Consider the following 5,479-nt stretch of genomic DNA (forward strand, 5'->3'; position numbering starts at 1 on the left):
GGGTGTTTGTCTTGCATGCGACCGACCCGGATTCAGTTCTCAGCATCTTATACGATCCCCCAGAACTGCCAGGAGTAAATCCTGAGTACATGAGCAAGTAGTAACCCCGTGCATCGCTGGGTGTGACCCAAAAAGAAAGAAAAACAAAAAAAAAGATAAAGCCTGAAGTCTGTAGTCTATAAAGATGGTGAAAGCTTCAGTCAAAGTCTTGGAAAGGGGATAGAGAGAGAATAGAAGGTAAGACATTGGGAGGAGGGAGAGGGTTGGCATAATAGTACAGCAGGTAGCGCATTTGCCTTGCGCGTATCTGACCTGGGTTTGATCCCCAGCATCCCATGTAGTTCCCTGAACCTTGTCAAGAGTAATCTTTGAGCCCTGCCAGGAGTGATCCCTGAGCACAAATCCAGGAACAGATACTGAACACCACTAGGTGTGTCCCAAAAACCAAAAAAAAAAATAAAGAAGAGAAAAAGAGGAAAAAAGTTTTCTGAGCTGTGAAGCAAGTGCCTTGGTTATTATTGGTAGTGTCTGAAACTGTGAATGGGATAAAAATATGTGAGTAAGGGCTTGTATTGTGGTTTCAGCATATGTATGTGTGTGATCTTGAATTATATTTGAGACAAGAGTTCTTTATCATCAAGAGGAAAACCTTGGACAAAGAATGAGCATTACTGTTCACTAGATCAGGGAGTCAGGCTATTGGCAACAGACTTGAGTGTGTACAGACTGTACAGATGGGATTGATTTGGAGCCAAGGAAATCAGTAATAAGATGCATGTCTGAAGTTAGGGCTTGGCTGCATCAAGGTAGGTGCCATAAGCCTTATACAATCTCTCCAGCCCAGAATTGATAGTCTTTTGTTGAAAGGAGAGCATTCAAAGTGGGCTTATTTGCAAATAATTGAATACATGGGCTGTCCTGAAATCTGTAAATAAGGAACAGATTGCCTTCAAGACCCAAAAGATCTAAATGGACTTGTTTTAGCATGATGGAGGGTTGTGAGATCATTAACTGTTTCTTAGCTGTTTCAGCTGCGTGTGGATGGGCCTTTGGTTAGCTAAATGATTTTCAGGAATTTGCGGGAGTAGCGGGGTCCTGCGCAATATATGAGGCAGTCATTTTTTTTCTTGTTTTATTAAAACCCATACCCAGTGGTAGCCAGGGGCTATTCCTGACTCTGTGCTCAGGGATCACTCTGGGTGGTGCTTGGGAGATTATATACAGTGCTGAGGATCAAACTTGGGTTGGCCCCATGGTAGTCAAGTACCTTAATCTCTCTCTATATTTTTTTCTTTTTGGGTCACATCTGACGATGCACAGGGGTTACTTCTGGCTCTGCACTCAGGAATTACCCCTGGCCATGCTCAGGATGCTGGGATTTTAACCCAGGTCGGCCGCGTGCAAGGCAAACGCCCTACCCACTGTGCTATCTCTCCAGCCCCCCTTAATCTCTATATTATCTCTCTCTGTCTCTCAACATGTTTTTGAGCTCTCCTGGGAGAGTTTATAGTCTTGACTTAGTGTGTCAAATGAATGTCCTCAGCAGAGGAAGGTCCGAATATAATGTCACAACTCCGCTTTGCAGAAAAGCTCGATTCTATTAAGTAGTGTCTGCACAGATTTTGTGCAGAGCCTAGGCCCTTGAGGCCTTCCAGAGTCAGGTCAATGTGTGCCTTGTCTCTTAGCAGTGGAAGCAAACTATGAGTCACAGTCTCTTGTAATTGGCACTGAACAGTACACACTGGCCATATCTATTATGGACAAACATTTACGCGTTTCTGATGGGCTGAATCTGTACATTTAATATTGGTGAGTATGGAGGCTCCATGAATAGCAGGCACCAGAGCTCTAAACAGCAATAAGCTGCTGTGAAGCACCAGTCTTTCTCTCCACGTTTCAGAACAGACAAAACTTGATTCTTTTTTTTCCCACTTCATCCTTTTAATGTCCACCGGGATAGAGGCCTGTGCCTTCACCCCAACTGGGGTTTATAAACTCTCGATGGGATTGTGAGGCCAGTAGGGATACTTCTTCCTGTCTAACTTGGTTTCCAGGAAGGCCTCGTTCAAGTCCTCGATAGTCATTGCTCGAATGGATGGTTTTCTTCATCTTCTCCAGCTTCTTCTGGTACTTCTCAATCCTGGCCTTGGAGAGCACCAGAGACTCATTACAGTTTTGCACATCTTCTTTTTCCTCAGTATTCACCCGAGCAGTGAATTTATCTTAGGACACTGAACTTCTTCTCAAAGTCATCTACCAAGCCGGCCTTTGTCACGTTGGCCTTGTAGTAAGCCCAGTCGATGGCAGGTGGTTTCTCAGGGAGATTGGCCAGCCTTGAGGAGAGGGTCTCATTCCAGGCTTTCAGGGAATTAACAATGGCCTTCTGGTTGGGGGGAATGATCTCCGCAAAAGCAATCCAGTCGGTGGTTTTTAGAGCAAGTTTTCACCTGGCCATCTCCAGACCCTTCACTGACCGCGATAGCTGACAGTCGACGGCAGAACCCTGAAACTTGATTAATTTTATTTTTCTTTTTGGGTCACACCTGGCAACACACAGGAGTTACTCCTGGCTCTGTACTCAGGAATTTCTCCTGGCAGTGCTCAGGGGGCCATATGCGATGCTGGGATTCGAACCCAGGTTGGCCACGTGCAAGGCAAATGGCCTACCCACTGTGCTATCACTCCAGCCCCCAAAACTTGATTCTTAAATAGAAGGGCAGTGGTAGCAACCCCTCCTTCTCTAAGCAAGTCTTTTAGAATTGTTTTAAAGGCCTTATTAAAGGCCTTCTTTTCATTTAAATTTACATGCATGACCTTGTTAATGTTTGAATAGGGACCGGGAGGGAAAAAGGTTCTTATAATCTTATTAAACTTTTTATTGAGGGGGAAGGGGATTGGGCCTGACTATGCTGGAGGCTTACTTCTGGCTCTGTGTCAGGGAACAAACCTGGTGGGACTCAAGTGCCTGGATGCAACCAGGTTTGGCTGTGTGTCCTAATCTCTCCAGCTTCTACACATCATTTTAAGAAAATAAGATATGTATAACAATAAAAGATTTTGTTTCTTAATAATAGTTTTTTGTTTGAATATAATCAAAGTAAAGAGAAAGTAAAGTGAAATTTATCAGCTACACAGGCGGGGTGAGGGGCTGGGGAGGTGGGAGGGGTGGGGGGAGGTTTACTGTGGTTCTTGGTGGTGGAATATGTGCACGGGTGAAGGGATGGCTGTTAGAGCATTGTGTAACTGAGACTTAAACCTGAAAGCTTTGTAACTTTCCACATGGTGATTCAATAAAAAAATAATAAAAAATAAAATAATTTTAAAAAGAAGCTAAAAGAAAAAAAAGATTGTGTTTCTTTTCAACAGAAGGATTTGGGGGCATTTTTAATTTTTGTTTTTAGGCTTGTGGGGGGGTGTCATAACTGACTGTATCCAGGGGTTAGTTCAGGATTTGTATTAGGGAAGTGTGTGAGATCTCTCCTAGTTTTGCTCAGGGGACCAAGGGATGCTGGGGATGGAACCTGATTCCAGCATGCAAAACCTTCCTTTCAGTCCTTTCTTAGAACTATCTCTCCAGCCCCTGTGCAGGGGACTGTCTTAAAGACAATGGAATGAACAGCTTAGTAAGTGTCTATCTTACAGTGATTCAATTAAAAATTAAAAATCAATTAAAATAAATTAAAAATAGCAATACAAGCCCATAGCTCTAGAAAAGTATCATCATGGGATTATAAGAATTCGACGAAAGGTATTTTAAAACGTGGGGCTTTAAATACAAGTGTGCTTTAAATCCCCCCAAAATAAAGACAATGGAAGTGGGGCCCGGAGTGATAGTATAGTGGATTTGCCTTACTTATAGTTGATCAGGGTTCAATACCTAGCAACCCTTATGATCCTCCAGCCCCACCAGGACTGAACGCAAAGCCATGAGTAAGCACCCCAGGCATGGCCCCAAAACAAGCGAATAAAATAAGCAAAGCCAAGGCAAGCAGCTAATTTAGAAAAAGGGAAATGGGACGACTTTAGAGTGAGGGTGTTAAGAAACTAAGTGGGGAAACGCTGAGGAAGATGACAAACAACACACACACATACATGTGTGCAGGAATCTTACTGCATTTCCTTCTATGTACACTACCGTACTTACAAGCATGTATCTTTACTTACTTGTAGCTCTATGTCTTTAGATTCTCTGCACATATACACCTGATATGTAGATGGATCTTACAGGATCTGCCACTTTCTTACCCTGTGAACTACTTTAGGTTTTTTGTTTGCTTGTTTGTTTTTGACTTAACACAAGCCAGTGCTTAGCGTTTATGCCTGGCTCTGTGCTCAGGGCTCACTTCTGGAGGGCTTGAGGGAGACCATCTGGGTACCTGGGTTGGACTCGTGCAAGGCAAACACCCTACCCATGTACTATTGCTCCAGCCTCGTGAGCTGCCTTGGAACCTGCTCCCCTTCACTATTACCTTGCAACCATTTCTCCATTGTCTTCACAGTATGCTAATGTAACTAAAGTTCGCTGAATCAAGCACACAGAGCCTTACTGCAGGAGAACAGGGAGATTTTATTCCCCAGTGGGCTGAAGCTAGGCAGAACATCTGAAGCCATTGACCTCACCAGGGGTTTCATAAACAGTTTTTGTTTGTTTGAGCCCCACCGGCTGGTGCTAGGATTTACCCCTGGCCCTAATCTTCAGGAATCACTCCTGATGGGGCTCAGGGGACTACATATGGGCCTGAGGATAGAACTCAGTCCCATCCTCAAGCAAGGCAAACACTTTATCTATCACTCCCCTGTCAAGAACACATTTATCTAGCAGTTGTGTGGGTATGTGGCTTTTTAAAGATTTTTTTTATTGAATCACTGTGAGATAGACCCTTACAAAGCTATTCATGATCAAGTTTCAGTCATACAGTGTTCCAACACCATCCCTCCACCAGTGTACGTTTCCCAGCACCAGTGTCCCCAGTTTCCCTCCCATCAGCCCCAGCCTGCCTCTATGGCGGGCACTTTTCCTCTTTCTCTGTCTGTCTTCTCTCTCTCTCTCCCTCCCCCTCTCTGTCTCTGTCTCTGTCTCTGTCTCTTTCTCTCTCTCTCTCTCTCCCTCCCAACCCCCTCTTTCTCCTTTTGGGCATTGTGGTTTTCAATACAGATACTGAAAGGTTATCAGGTATATCCCTTTACCTATTTTTTTTGCTTTTTGGGTCACACTTGGCGATGCACAGGGGTTACTCCTGGCTCTGCACTCAGGAATTACTCCTGGCGGTGCTCAGGGGACCATATGGGATGCTGGGAATCGAACCCGGGTTAGCCGCTTGCAAGGCAAACGCCCTACCTGCTGTGCTATGGCTCCAGCCCCAATACTCAGTTCTTAACTAGTGTGATCATTTTCAGCTATTATTGTCATACTGATCTCTTCTCTGTCTTACATACCCTCTGCCCTCACACATTTGTGGCTGATTCTAGCCATTGACCA

At 44.4% G+C, this 5,479-nt stretch overlaps 1 pseudogene; it reads right to left on the reverse strand.

Annotated features, from left to right (window-relative positions):
- Nucleotides 1-1,927: 1,927 nt before the first annotated feature.
- On the reverse strand, nucleotides 1,928-2,455 carry LOC101547144 (ATP synthase subunit d, mitochondrial-like; annotated as a pseudogene).
- Nucleotides 2,456-5,479: the final 3,024 nt, after the last annotated feature.

This window comes from Sorex araneus, chromosome X, assembly GCF_027595985.1.
Source record: "Sorex araneus isolate mSorAra2 chromosome X, mSorAra2.pri, whole genome shotgun sequence".
Lineage (NCBI taxonomy): Eukaryota > Metazoa > Chordata > Mammalia > Eulipotyphla > Soricidae > Sorex > Sorex araneus.